This window comes from Rosa chinensis, chromosome 1 (assembly GCF_002994745.2).
Source record: "Rosa chinensis cultivar Old Blush chromosome 1, RchiOBHm-V2, whole genome shotgun sequence".
Lineage (NCBI taxonomy): Eukaryota > Viridiplantae > Streptophyta > Magnoliopsida > Rosales > Rosaceae > Rosa > Rosa chinensis.
In genome coordinates, this window is record NC_037088.1 from 57,831,628 (window position 1) to 57,848,168 (window position 16,541).

General features: G+C 38.4%; 1 pseudogene; it reads right to left on the minus strand.

Moving 5' to 3' along the window:
• Positions 1 to 8,784: 8,784 nt before the first annotated feature.
• LOC112170642 lies at positions 8,785 to 11,880 on the minus strand (annotated as a pseudogene).
• Between the last annotated feature and the right edge of the window lie 4,661 nt (positions 11,881 to 16,541).

Below are 16,541 nucleotides of genomic sequence, written 5' to 3' on the forward strand. Positions count from 1 at the left end.
AATATCCAGTAAAGTAATACCCATTTGGCCAAATCGAAAATCAAAGGTGTTTGTGGCAGTGTTCCAAAAACACAGAAAGGCAGCGAGCGGTGAACGATTGCCACCGCACGGAAGACGAAAACAGAGATCAATAGTGTGAGTGATACCTGCCGCGTTCCAGCGAGCCAGATCTCGTGTTCGTGCTTCGCGATACCAGGTAAGCTCCGCCACGCTGATGGGGGATGGCCAGTGCCCTATCTTTGCTCGATGATTCTGGGTACCCCAACTGGTGAAATCCCCAGGAGTCCTTCGGAGGACTGGGATGACCAATCGACAGGCCATAGAAGGTGATGGCGTCGACCGGGATAGAGTCTCGCGGTGCTGGGCCCAGTCCGACATGGTGGTTTGGGAACCGGAGGAGTAGGGGCCTTTGGATATTGGTGTGGAGGCGAATGCAGGCACCGATGTTGGTTCCCTAATAGTGGGCAGCATGTACATTCAGTTCTTCTTCTTGATCGATGACTATCTTCTTTGGGGGAGCCATTTCTGGGTTTCTGCGAGGAAGATGTTGGCAGTAAGAGGGTTTCTGGGTTTAGGAACTAAAAGAGTTTCTGATGTGACAGGTCTGAAGTGGATGCGGGTTTTAAATAAGAAATTTTGTGAGGGAAACGATAAGACAGAAAGGCGTTTTCGCAAGCGAAAGGACGCGACCCTCATTAATGATATCGTTTCAAGCAATCGGCGTGTCGTTTTAGCCCCCTTCAATCAGTTACATCTTCGCGAGCCTGCTTTCGGGGCCTGGGGGGCAATGTTTGAGCCCAAAAGTAATTTTGGCAGGATCCTTTAATGGATTTAGCATAGCAGGCCGGTACCTGCGGCCCAAAAATAAGCCTACTTGAGTTTGGGCTACAGCTTCGCCCATTCCATAATCCATGAGGAAAACGAAACCTTATTGGAGTCAAGTAGCAGAGATTGAATAGGAAACTTCAATCAATAATCCTTCTATAGCAAGGAACAGTCGAAACCCTAGTTATAAATACTACGTTTCAAGGACAGAAGAAGGGACCTCTCTCTCAAAAAATCAATCAATCCTAGCGATTACAAAGCCTCCCCAGAGCAAACCTTCAACCTTGTTGAAACCCAGTGACCGCGCTCCAGTCCTAGTCTCTCCAAGAGCCGACTGTCAGCATCATCAGATCAACCCGGCGACCGTACTTCCAGTCCTAGTCTCTCCGCTAGCCGACTGCCAGTACCACTGCCACTGAGACTCTCTCAACCAGCGAAGCAAGGGTAACGCCCTCGCCACCCAGCGAAGCTAAAGTCATGCTTTAGCAAAACCCGTGCTTTCTCCAAACTTCCCAGTGATTGCTCTGCTCAACCTACAACGTTGAGTATTGATTCGGTGACGCGAAGAGATCACATCCAAAGTCCTTATCCGTAAGGCAAGAAGTCCTTTCTCGGAAGGCTAGAGAAGAACCTTGTGGTGAGGTTGGTGCTCTCCTCGTCCACAGCGCTTGAAGAAGAAGTTAGGTCAAGGGACTCCCCCGACGACTGCACCCCACGGTGCTGGCACACCCGCGCAATCACACGCTCAAAAGAGACAGTTTGCAAGCCAACTGGTTTTTGAGCCAAACAATTAGATTGAGCATGATTACATAGGCTATTTAGAATTGATAACATCCTTATCATTTTCAGGATTATGCAGACTAATTGATCAAATCCTTTAATAGCTGGGAGTGTTTGAATTTTTTTTTGTTTTTTTTATCTGTCCCTTTCTCATGCATAGATCGTTAGTTAATGAATCCCCGGATATGAATTTTTTTCAAAGATTGACATCGTTCTCCAGATGAAGGCAAACAATAGATAAAGTGTTTGAATTTCATATCTGGTTATTCTTCAAGATGAAGACCTTGATCGAATTCATTGCTTGAAGAAGCTTGTGTCGGTGAGAAAGAAAAATTCTTCTTTCGGGTATTTGCAGGATTTGCGAGTTTTAAGGCCAACAATTTGATGTTTGGGACACACCACCGGAGTTGTGATGATTCAATCCAAGATTGTAGAAAAATTATATGAAAGATTGTACTGCAGTTCCTATTATTCTGCAGTTGTTTATGAAAGAGCGGTGAAGCATCAAGTGTTTACTGTTCGGTGAGCTGTGACTTATTGTTAAGTTATAATTCCAACATTGTAAAGGTCATGAGTTCGACTCTCACTGACATATGTAAGGGTGGGGTGGGCTAAGAGTTTTTTTTTAGGGACTTAAAAGTCAACAAAGAGAGAATTCTCTATTTACAAAATAAATGAGTATGCATGGTCAGAGCGTGACAGCTTACCGGTAGACCGTGACATACCATGTTTCAAACTATTAATTGAACAAACTATCACAGGACAGATTGACCGAAGTAGACCAAAACGAGAGAGTTGAACCCCATATCAAGTGAAAGCTGCTGTACGTAAAATTCAGCAGTCCTCAATCAGTGTAGACATCTGGCAAATTGTGATGACATCTTTTCTTCTAGTGACGTGGCTGATCATATGCCTCATCCTTTAACCTTTGAGATCTCACCCCGCTTCGAAAGTTGGATAAGACTACATTATTGATGTTGGGTCCCTTCGTAAGAATATACGCTTGGGTTTTGCCTAATGTAGGCTTAGATATTTGAGTTTACATCTAATTTATTTAGATCGTTTTGTCACAAGACAGCATAGAATACACAATAATACGGATTGTCTGCATTTTTATAGATGTAATTATATCTAAAAATCAGAATTAAGCAAATTTTTAAGTCAATTATGATGTAATTAATTATTTTTATTTTATGAGTTGTTGACCATACAATAAAAAATAAAAAATAAAATGTTATGGTCCTTAAGTAGACATTGCTTATTTTTAATTTTCACCTCGAACCCCCAAATTCTCAGGGTTGGACCTGCATAAGCGCTTGACCTTAACACACGAATTAATATATGGAATGTGGAGCACTTCGCTATATATTGGAAATTAATGAAAACTTCATTAATAATTATCAAAGGGAGAAAACCTAATGGAGGAGCCCAAAACAAGACCCTATTACAAATAAACCCAACAAGGAAAATTACAACTCAACCATAATCCACATGGATAGGGCAAAAGAGTGTAAGTGTGTAACCCTAAAAATTGAATAAAACCTCAATTCCTACAATAATAACACAGCCGTCACCGTTTAGGGACCAATGCTTTGTACTCAGCCTACAGAATGATCGGTGATTCTACACATCTAGGTGTAAAGGTCTGTGGTGTACCGCAATTGAGCGCATTGGCACCGGGAACTTTGTCTGCTATTTTTTTTAGTATAGAATTATGTTGTTTTGCTAGGCTCCGGAAAAGGAGATGAATTTCTTTAAGTGTAATGACACCTATCACCCCTGGTGAGAACTATATATCGTGTCATTTTGGCCTGACCTTCCTATAAATGAAACTATTATCTTCCTTCAAAAAAAAAAAAAAATTATATCGTAGGGATGGTTGACAAAAATGTTTCAACTGTTAAAAGAAAAACATATTGTGTGTCTTCGTCAAAGCAACTGACGGAGAGGGAATCAAGGAATCAGTGATTACCATCAATCAGCGCAATTACGGATCAATCAGCATTTAGTATTATTAATGTAATCGATATTTCCGTTGTAATTCTATCCCTATATAAAGGGACAATGAAATGAAATGAGTAGACCAATTCCAATTGTCATTTTACTTTTACACGTTATCAGCACGCTCAGAGCAAATAGCCAAAAAAATAAACACTAGTTCTCTAGTTTCTTTCTTCCTCCAGTCGCAAAAAAAAAAAAAAAAAAAAAAAAAAATCTTGTGAACCAGCCCTTGCCTCGATCCCGTGAAAAAAAAAATTTCTTTTCCTCTGTCGTCAACACCATCAGCTCCCATCCTCCAAATCCCCATTTCTCCTCCACCGGCCCCCATCCCCGTGAGGCCCCACCCAACGCCTCCGACCCCCGACCCGGCCTTGCAGTAGAACCCGGCCAGCAGCAGCCTCCAGCCGGCGCAGATCCTCCTTCCGGCCTTCTTCTGGCCTCCTCCCCAAACACTGACCGGCCTTACCTCACCGATCCCAGCAGCCCCACGCACCGAGCACCGATCCCTCCAATCACCGATCACCTGTAGCTGCACAGAGGCCACCAAACAGCCTCTGCGCCCTCCTTGAATAGTCAACCGGCCTTGCAGCTGCCTAGCCTAGCCGCTTCCTCGCCTCCCAGCGCGCCCATACAGAAGATCCAGTCACGCCTCTGCAGCAGCCCAGCGCCGCTCCTCTGCCCTACAGCACCACGGATTCCGGCGCCTCCTCGCACAGATCCCCGTGCCTCAAAACACACAACCCAGCCCGCCTAGCAAGCTGCCAGCCTTCGCGCGGCTCCTAGCACGCTGCCAGCCTCAGCCCACCCGCTGCCCAACTCAACAGTGCGGTCCCCTGCGCAATATACCCAGAAAGAAGATGCGAAGAAGAAGAGAGAAAAGAAGAAACAAAGAGAGAAAAACAAAAAGAGGTGATCCGACCCAAAGTAATAGCTGGTCCAAAGAAAAAAAAATAGAGGCCCTACGGCCCAAACACAAAAAAAAAAAAGAATAAAATGAAAAAAAGAACAAGGCCCGTTTTCTCAAACCCAAAAAACATCGCTACGCACGCCTGCATCAACACACGCGCGCGCTAGGATTGTTTTATTTTCTCGCAACCAAGTATGTTCTCTTTTATTTATTTTCATACTATGGTATATTTTCATTATTTATAATTAGAACTTTTGAGCATGTTTAGTTAGATAATTTTGATCTTTTTAAGCATCTTTTGTTATTTATGTAATTATGTTTAAGCATGTTTTAATTATGCTATAGTTTATACTTTATTTTTGAACATGCCATATATATCTTGTTATATATTATTTATGCAATTGTGAGCATGTTTTGTGAATTTTATTTACTCTTATATAATTATTCCTAAGCATGCCTTTATATTATGCTATTGTTTATATTTTATTTTACGCATGATATATTATTGCTATTATTATGTGTAACATATATTTTGGTATATATTTGTGAAATTTGAGCATGCCATGTAATTTATTTTAATATATGATATGTTTTTATTATTTATTACGTGCTATAATTATTACTTGTTTAGAATGCTATACAACATATAAACTCCATTTTTCCATGATAAAGAAAATTCATGCCCACACACTTACCGTGATAAAACATTTTCACATAGCATCGAAAAATGTGACCATTATTGAATCTTGGTCTTGAAATCGAATTCACATTTTTGGAAAATAATTTACGTGGATGTCTTTACGACTGCGTAATTTATATCTTCTCTCTTTTTTATGTAGATTGCTAATCCAACTCGACTTGAATTTGACATCTTGGACTCAGAAGGACTTGAGTACCATCGTTGGATTTCCGATGTGGAAACTACCTTTGTAGCAAAAGACTACTGCCATCATTACCGACCCCAAAGATGATGAACTATCTAATATGGTGAAAGCAAATGCCTTAATGTTTCTAAGACGACATATTAATCCTAGCCTACGCTAGGAGTACCTTCAGTTGAAGACACCCAAAGAACTGTGGAATGCCCTTAAGGGACGTTTTGGGAACATTCATAACACTTTGCTCCCAGAACTGACCGTTCAATGGAATGGAATCCACTTGCTTGACTACAAAAGGGTCATTGACTTCAACAAGGACATGTTGCGCCTAAAGACACGTCTCAATTTCTGTGGAAGGGAAATCATAGAAGATGATATGATCTACAAGACTCTTTCCACCTTTCCTACTTCAGCGCTTATACTAGCGGACTAGTTGTTGGAATTTAATTAGAAGATTTCAAAATACCAGCTATATTTGAAACCTCCATTGGACCTTTAATTGCAGATGGTAATAGTCATTAACTCTCTTTGATTGTGATTGACACCAAGATTTCATCAGTTTACTCATATTCCATTATTTGGTCAAAATCTGTAATTATGGTGGTTCATTCCTTATTTACTTTATTCCGTTTTGATTTAGTCATCAATGTCAAGATATATATTGCCTTTCTGTTACATAAGTTACAAAGTATAAATGTCATTCCTAATTAGATGTTTTGATTCTTCCTAATCAGTGTCACAATATTCCTTTCGGTTACATGAGTTACATAGCTTAATTGCTATTATTAAATTGTCATTGCATTGATCATTCCTGCCATATATATAATCCCTAGCTTTCCAGATTGAAACATGCAAGAAAACTCAATCCTTTGTTTCTTTTCCGAGCTAAAATTTCTCATATGTTTCCTTTAATTATTCTACTCCACCAAAAGAAAGTTTTCAAGTTGTTCGATACGATCCAAGTATTGTGAGTGTACACCTACAAGGATCGAAGTTGTTGTACCCTGGAGGGTAGGCAGTCAACGCTTGCTACACCGAGATATAATCTCCGAAGGGCGGACATCTACTCCTAAGGGCAGTGTACCACACGCCTCAACCTACAAATCTTACTCAAAGCATCATCCATCTCAATAATTTCCAACAATCTTAAGAGTAGAACACATGGATGCTGCTATGACCAACACCAAGATCCCAGATGTTTCCAAGATCGATGTTTTCAATGGCTCGTTCTTCAAAAGATGGCAAGAAAGAGTCTTCTCTGCTCTTGATGTCATGAACCTGGCAGATTATCTCACGAAGGCCAAGCCCAAGCCCAAGTAAGGTAGCGAGAATTATAACAAAGAGTTGGCTGAATGGGAGAAAGGTAACAAAATTTGTAGGCATACTATTCTGAGCACACTTTCAAATGAGCTTTTTGATATATATTGTGCCTACAAGACTGCTGCTGAAATTTGAGAGATTCTCACCAAAAAGTACGTGACTGAAGATGCTGGGACCCAAAAATATGCAATTGGGAATTTTCTTAAATTTCAAATGACGGAGGACAAGAATGTTTCTCTTCAAATTCATGAGTTTCACAAGGTCTTCAATGATTTGAAGACTGAAGGCATTGAATTACCTGAAGCATTTCTATCTGGAAGTCTCATTGAAAAGCTGCCTGAATCATGGAAGGACTACAAGAACAACATGAAGCACAAAAAGAAACAAATGAGTCTTGAAGATGTGGTTGTCCATATCTGAATTGAGGAAACAAACCGCCTACGAGACGAAGCCGATCAAACCAAGGAAATGGAAGTCAAAGCTAATGTCATCGAGGAAGGTAAGTCTCTCAAAGGTAAAAATTTCAATTTTGGTCACAAACCTCACACCAAGCAGAACAAACCTCACCACAAGCTTGCTAAGAATCTGAAGCCTTTCAACACAAATTTTAAAAAGAAAGCAAGTTGCTTTGTTTGTGGAAAACTTGGGCACCATGCAAATGAGTGCAATAGAAGGAAGGGAAACAACCTTCCTGCTCGTGCTAACCTTGCATAAACAGATGATATCATTGTTGTGGTCATTTCTGAAATCAATGTGGTGACCAACACCAAAGATTGGGTGGTAGACTCTGGTGCTACAAGGCACATCTGTGCAAATAGGAGTGCGTTCATTTCATTTACTCCAATAAAAGAAGGTGAAGACTTTGTCCTTATGGGTGATTCAAGGCCCTCTGCAGTTATGGGTAAAGGAAAAGTGCTCCTTAAACTAACCTCTGGTAAAACCCTTTCACTTAGTGATGTGCTTTATGTTCCAGAGATTCGCCATAATCTTGTGTCTGTTGCTTTACTTGGAAAAGTGGGGGTGAGGGTAGTTTTTGAATCTGACAAGATTGTTTTAACTAAAAATGGTCAATTTGTGGGGAAAGGGTATTGCAATCAGGGTTTGTTTGTATTGAATGTCTTTGAGACTATTAATGGAAATGCATCTACTTCTTCTGCTTATATGGTTGATTCTTTTGATATATGGCATGGTAGGCTTGGTCATGTGACACTACTAGAATTCTGTTCATTTACATCAGTCCAAAACCGATGTAAAACTAAATTTTGACCGATGTCTTTGTGGCTGATGTAAAAGATATGGACATCAGTATAAGCGCGTTTTTAACCGATGTCCCAGACAACAACCAACATCGATTCTAAAAAATAAATCGATGTATAATCATTATAATCATCATAATTTTGTATGTTAACTACATTTAATTCTTCATATTTTCACATTTTATGCTTAATAAAGTATAGCTTGAACAATACTCTTGCTTAAATCGATTACAATTTCAGAAATGATGTCTAATACTCTTGTAGACATCAGTCTCCAAAAAATTTTGTTTGTTCGTGTCCATTTTTAAGTGCATCTTGCCACCTTATTTTCTTGAGAACGATGTATGTGCCTTTAGGCAACATCGGTTAACCTATTAAGAATGATGTGTTATTTCGTTGTAGACATCACTTCTGTTTTTCAAAACCGATGTCCTGTATTTCATGGTAAATCGGTTTACTTTATAGTAACTGATTTGTACGTTGACAATAGATAACAGTTTGGTGTTTAGATATCGATGTGCATTGGTTTTGTGTACATCGATTTTGAGGTGACATTTCAATACGTTGATAATCATGAGACATCGATTTTTATTTTGGTACTGATTTCTAATCTCTGAATTGACATCGTTCTCTTTGACATTACTGTTTTGTTATGCATTTATATACATCAGTTCATTTTGACAAGCATGATGTGCAAAATAATCATCTAGCTGCTGGTGTGAAAAGAAATACATTTCTCATCATCCAAAAATTGGGGCTTTCCATTAATTTTCTCATATTCATTCATGATTCTACATAATTCACAAAATAACAAAACCTACAAAGGCTAGTCCATAAACATATTAGCAACCAACTACATTATCCATTGCAATATTGAACTTGGCTGCCCTCTTTGTCAAAATCTTCTGAATTTCCCTACTAACAGTCTGAAATTGAAAGAATAAACGAATCGACAATCACAGACGTTGTCCAATCTTCAACTTATCCTTCAGACAATGTACAAAGATGGAAAAGGTTTATTCATACCATCTAGAGGTCACGGCTTCCAACAGTGCTGTCCACGAAATGGGGTTGTGCACGGACATCATAGATGATTGGCCTCTCAAAACCATGGAATTATTAGGTGTGTCGCTTCTGGATAGACCTGCAACTCTAAGATATCAGTGGATTATATTGACATAGTAGATACAGAAAGTAGAACATAAAGGACTTCTACACTCATAACTAAGGACTAGGAAGGTATCCAAATATGCGACTGCAGAATCCCACATCACTTGCATACTCGGTCAATCTCAGTTACAGAAGATAAAAGTGGCATAAGGGAGCAAGACAAAAGTGCATCCTCTGAACTAGCCACCACAATCGCAGCAATAACTAATTGTTAAGAACACCCAATGCAAGGAACAAGTCCAAATAGGGACATCTAAATAATGAAAACCAGTTGGCAAAGAAGAATGATGCAATTAATTTCATAGGGTTAAAGTATATACCAATATTAAAATCCACCAAAACTAATCTGTCCATTTCTTCTAAACCATGAAAATAGTACAAACGTATAAAAGACATGTTCCTATCATGAAACATGAAAATATAAGCTCCTCAATATCTTCGGGTAAACAACACACATGGATATAACACTTATCTAGGGATGTATGAAAAGCAAAAACAACAAACACAAATATAAGGAATGAAAATGTCACCAACTATCAAAGGAATGCAAAATGTAGTTATCCTTGAACCTTCCAACAACTTGGTGATACTGTCCGATACCAATTAAAATGGAACTAACTTCCATAATAAATTCTTCTCATTTTTTTTATTCTAATCTGGTGCTCTTTGAAGTGTAGAACTGAATGCATTACAAGAAATCCAAAGTGGCACAACATGATAAGAACCAAACATATCAATCACTACTAAATAAATTAAACCAATCATAGTTAACTGGGTTTTCAATTTTGGGTTTCGATTGAGATGTAAATCAAAAGTTAAGTTTCATAAGTGCCAAATTAAATCTTATTAAAAAAAGAGAAGTACCTGCTAGAATGTGATTGAGGGCGATGCGATTTAGGTGTCGCTGTAGCGGGAGGTTGAGAATAGGTCGTTGTAGTTCAATTTGACGATGACTGGCTTCATGTTCTGGGCAATGGCGTGGCTGTCGCCAAAGGGATCAGGAAGTTCTATGTCCCACCACTCTGACGTTTTCGCGGTGATGTACTGAGCCTCCGTCCTGCTCTAATGGTTTCAATCATACATGTAAACTATGATTAAACATACAAGAAAAATGTCAAATTGAAAAGCAGAACCCTCACCTCCAATTTCATGACCTGACAAATTAATCCCCAATCGAGAAAGAAGCTAATTTTCATAGGTTTATTTCAGTTAAGAGACGCAAAGATTCATACCCTATTCTCTGAGAGAAACTTGTGAAGAGAGAGAGCAATAGAAAACTGGGACTTTGTATGGAGAACCAAGCTGCAACAACGAAAATGAGGGTAGGAGGTCGAGTTAAGTTCCTGTTTCCCATGTAAAAGAACCAATTAATCTTTGGTTTTAAAAACTAGTAACAAAGAAACCATTTGTTTTTTTTTTAAAAACTAATAACAACATGGACATACCTTTTCTCCTACTTTTTCTTGACATTCCTTCACTTTCTACCCTAACTTTTTCAACCTCATGTTCACCCTCAATCGTTCTTCCTGTTGATATCACATTCAAGCAAAGAGCTAAGTTCCTTCGACATGGAAAAACTACCGTCTCCTTAGTGGATTAAAAACAAAAAGACAAAATCATTTGAGATTATACAGTCAGATATTCACTATAATGATAAAGCACATAACCAAAATTCTTGCCTTCACAAAACTCACTGTTTGCTCTTTTCTAGTATACCACGATCCAAGTTACGCAACACATACTGGTTATAATGTTTTACAATCCTCATTATAATGTTCGATGTCGATATCCCCTCAGTTCTTTTTGTCTCCTTAAACCTGCCAACGGCTTTGACCTATAAGAAAAGAAGCACCTAATAACAAATTAAATGCTACAGTATAAGGTGACATGGAAACAAAAGAAACGCAACTATTATGTGAAACTTACAAATTCATATACATCCTTTCTAGCCCTACTAGCATCAGCATAACTGTACAAGACTCATCAAAGAGTATAAACAATTGCATGGTCAGTGTGTCACTAATAATAATAAAAAGTGTGAAACATATGCAACTACTATCGATATCTATAAGATCTAAGTTATACCATATCTTATAAAGAAGCAAAGAGTAAACAAAGAAACAAATATTAAGTTAATCCATGATTTCAGTACTTAAAGTCACCAAGAAGCAGCATAACATTCGTGCTGAAAAGTGAGAAATTTAAAAAATTGTCCTTACGGGAGAGAGTCATGGGCTATATAGTCAATATTATGCTTGTCAAGAAATTCTTCGTTGACTACCCAGGGTGCATCAGGAATGACTTCATCCACCCACCTACACAAGTAAAACTCACTGTTTATGGTCTTGACTACACAACTCTATGGTATGAAAATTTCATTGACACACACACACACACAGATACATATGTATGTGTGTATACATGTATTAAACTATAGTTCCAAGAATATCCACAAAACCAAAAATACATTTTCTGGAAAAAGGACGTGAAATTTAAGAGGGGGGAGGAGGGAGAAGAAAGTAACAGAGAAATCATCATACTTGCAATGGCAAAGAGATTCATACCGTTCGGACTCCGTCATAACAATTTTCCCTTTAAACTTGTGAGTGGTAGCATCATTGCAAACACCAACGAGCAAATAGGTGTTAGGAAACCTGAATTCAGAATTTCGACTTATAAGCAAAATGCAAACAAGGATGCCACATGTTATCAATTTCAAACATAGACATAGCAAGCACCCCATAAGGATATAGAATATCACATACAACAGCAAATCGCAAAAACAAGAGCAAAAGTAACAAACCAAACAAAACTTAATCCCTGCTTTTTTTTCTCTCAACTCTGCTTGTAGTCCGATATAATGCCTACAAACAGTATCTTACATGTTTCACCCTCAGAACCATCCCTATAATCTTACAAAAATAGCTTCAATGTTGTTAAAAATCCAGAAATTCATACGTAATATAAAAGCAATTCTGAAGTGTGAGAAATTGATTGCGAAAGATTAAAAACACATAAGGAGCACTAGCTGCAAACCCAGCAGAGCAAAACCCATCTGCCCCAACCCAGAATCAAGAAGGAAAGAGAAAAAAAAAATGATAATCACAAGGGCTTTATGTGAATACGGAGTTAAGAGTTCAAACAGATTGAGGATAGAGAGAAGCTTACCGAGCTGGTTAGAGTCGAGCACCCACCGAGTTGAATCAAACTCTTTCATTGAAGCTGACATAATAGAATCCTCCGGTCATTCTCTGAAGCCACTCGCGCCGAATCGCCACCGCTCTCTTGTCCCCGAGCTTCGATTCGAGAGAGTAAAACGGAACGGCGCCGTCTAGAACGGCCTGGGTGATGTCCTCGTCCTCCTCAGAGCACAATACGGGGTCGGCGTCCACGAATTTGGGTTTGGCAGGGGGAGGGCAGCAGCGGGAGTCGATGAGGACGTCTTCGTTGTCGTCTTCCCAGGCGTCGTCGATGCCGAAGAGATGAAGGACTGGACCAACTCGATGCCGAAGAAGCCAATAAGGTAGATGCAGGAGGCGATCTGTTTAACAATGGCAGCGAGTTCGAGTGAGGAGAGAGGAGCTCGAGTTTGGGAGGAGGGAGGAGCTCGAACTTTAGGGTTTCTATTTCAGTTTTGGGGTTGGGTGCTTTTTTTTTTAAGTGTGAAAATTTTAAGTTTTAGAACCCGCTTCTATTCAATTCATTAAACACTTAGCGCGTTCACGAATTTGAGGTTCCCGCAAATTTTGAAACAAAAATTTTAACATCTGTCATTTTAAGAACTGATGTTAATGATATACATTTAAATCGGTATTTTTCAAAAGCGACGTTAGCTTACTTTTTTACATCGTGTGCAAGTCTGACCGATTTAAATGATGTGATGTAAATGAACAGATTTCTAGTAGTGTGAATTCCTCTTATATTAAGAAAATGAAAGATATTGGCATGCTTTCTTTCTCTACGTACTCAAATGGTAAATGTGATGTTTGTGTAGAATCTAAGTCAACCAAAAAGGTTTGCAATTCTGTAGAAAGAGAAACTGAATTACTTAGTTTAATTCACAATGACCTTGGGGACTTGAAACAAACCATGACTAGAGGAAGCAAAAGGTACTACATTACTTTTATAGATGATTACTCTAGGTACACTAAGGTTTATCTACTTAGTAATAAAGATGAGGCTGGAGAAATGTTTCTAAAGTACAAAGCTGAAGTAGAAAACCAACTCAACAAGAAAATAAAATGATTGGGAACCGATAGAGGTGGGGAGTACGTTTCAAATCCTTTTATCTCTTTTTGTGAAGAACATGGCATAATTCATGAGGTTACTCCGCCGTATTCTCCAGAATCAAACGGAGTAGCCGAAAGAAAAAATAGAACACTAAAAGAAATGATGAATGCCATGTTAGTAAGTTCGGGAGCGTCACTGAATTTGTGGGGGGAAGCTATTTTATCGGCATGTCACTTACAAAATAGAATACCCTACAAGAAAATGGGAATAACTCCTTATGAGTTATGGAGAGGTCATGCACCGAAATACCTTAAAGTGTGGGGGTGCTTAGCAGAAGTCCTTTTACCTGAGCTGAAAAATAGAAAATTAGGACAAAAAACTTTTGATGCAATGTTCATAGGATATGCTCAACATAGTGCAGCCTATAGGTTCTTAGTTATCAGTAGTGACCATAATTTAATGGAGGTCAATACCATAGTTGAAACTAAGAATGCAACATTCTTTGAAAATGTTTTTCCTATGAAACATGGTAGAGACAAATCTGTTGTTCCGTCTAGTTCTACACTAGAACCTAGAGATAATCTTGAAATAGAACCAAGAAGGAGCAAACGAGTTAGAAAAGAAACTAGCTTTGGAGATGACTTTTACACCTTCTTAGTTGAAAATGACCCACAAACCTATAGTGAAGCCATTACGTCAATTGATGCACCTTTCTGGAAGGAAGCCATCAATAATGAATTAGAGTCAATTCTCTCTAATCATGTTTGGGAACTTGTAGATTTACCTCCAGGGGCTAAAAGTTTAGGGTGTAAATGGGTTTTTAAGAAGAAACTCAAATCAGATGGGTCAATTGATAAGTTTAAGGCACGCTTAGTTGCTAAGGGTTACAAACAAAAGAAGGATGTGGATTATTTTGATACTTTTCCACCTGTGACTAGAATTTCTTCTATTGGAGTCTTGGTTGCATTAGCATCTATTCATAATCTTGTTATTCATCAAATGGATGTTAAAACCACTTTTTTGAATGGTGAATTAGATGAGGAAATATACATGGATCAACCTGAGGGTTATGTTGTCAAAGGGAAAGAACATAAAGTTTGTAAGCTTGTTAGATCTTTGTATGGTTTGAAACAAGCTCCTAAGCAATGGCATGATAAATTTGATAAAGTTATGCTTTCAAATGGTTTTGTCATTAACAATGCTGATAAATGTTTATATTGCAAGTCTGATGGTGATTCACATGTGATTATATGCTTGTATGTTGATGACATGCTTATTTTTTGAACTAACCTTGAGATAGTTAATGAAACTAAATCTTTTCTAGCATCTAGCTTTGATATGGAAGATATGGGTGTTGCTGACATGATTCTTGGAATTAAAATTAGTAGAACCAAAGGTGGCATTTCACTTTCTCAAGAACACTACGTGGAAAAGGTATTGAGAAAATTTGGTCATTTTGATTATAATTCTGTTGCAACACCTTATGATGCTAGTATTCAATTAAAGAAAAATAGAGGTGAGTGTTTTTCTCAATCTGAATATGCACAAATCATTGGTAGTTTAATGTATCTAACAAATTGCACAAGACCAGATATATCTTATGCAGTTGGAAGATTGAGCAGATACACTCAAAGTCCAAACAAGGACCACTGGAATGCTCTCTCAAGAGTACTAAAATATTTAAAAGGTACTATTAATTATGAATTAAAATATGGTGGATTTCCTGCTGTACTAGAGGGGTACTGTGATGCCAACTGGATCTCAGATTCAGATGAAACAAAATCCACTAGTGGGTATGTATTTACTCTTGGTGGAGGTGCGGTGTCTTGGAAATCCTCCAAGCAAACAGTGATAACTCGGTCCACTATGGAATCTGAGTTTGTAGCCTTAGAGAAGGCAAGTTCAGAGGCTGAGTGGCTTAGAAACCTCTTGGCAGATATCCCATTATGGAAGAGACCAACTTCGTCTGTGTCTATGCATTGTGATAGCCAAGCTGCTATAGCTAGAGCTAAAAATAAAACATATAATGGGAAAAATAGGTATATACGCCTAAGACATAATATTGTGAAGCAATTGCTTGAGAATGGAGACATATCTATTGACTATGTAAAATCAGAGTTGAATTTAGCGGATCCTCTAACAAAACCACTAGGCCGAAAACTAGTGAGTGATACATCGAGGGGGATGGGGCTTATGCCTATAGACAAAGATCAAGAGTGATGGTAACCCAACCTATGTGATTGGAGATCCCATGAAGTAGGTTCATATGGGTAATAACAAGTCACTTATTGGTCAGTGGTGCACTATCAAATGAACTATTGATAGTCCCTCCCTATGGTGTAAATAGATAGTGCTTGAACTGCAATGTGTAAGGTTGAACAAATATTCTTAATGAGTTCCAAAGCCCAAACATTTGGGTGGTGTGTTTATTTGCAGTACACACTTGATGGATTCACCTATATGGATGTGGAAGTGGGGCCGCTTCCTATGAGAGTAAGACATACTCTCTAGAGCATTCATGAATATCCAGGTAGGGCGCATGGCCTATTCGCGCCAACCCGCTTCGAACAACTTGATCTGAGAGTTAATGTGGATGGTTAGTTGACTGATTCACAATTAGAAATTTTGGTTCATAGAAAATTTTATTTTCACCAAGGTTTCGTGGGTCACGACTAATTTGTCCTATGGCTGGTTCATAGTCCAAAAGACACCAGTTCTGATGCATTGATTCTCACTTTCTTTTGGTATTCCTTATCTTATAGATTTACACTTTCCTTTAAAACTTTGGTATTTTGAAATAGTGGGGGATTGTTGGAATTTAATTAGAAGATTTCAAAATACCAGCTATATTTGAAACCTCCATTGGACCTTTAATTGCAGATGGTAATAGTCATTAACTCTCTTTGATTGTGATTGACACCAAGATTTCATCAGTTTACTCATATTCCATTATTTGGTCAAAATCTGTAATTATGGTGGTTCATTCCTTATTTACTTTATTCCGTTTTGATTTACTCATCAATGTCAAGATATATATTGCCTTTCTGTTACATAAGTTACAGGGTATAAATGTCATTCCTAATTAGACATTTTGATTCTTCCTAATCAGTGTCACAATATGCCTTTCGGTTACATGAGTTACATAGCTTAATTGCTATTATTAAATTGTCATTG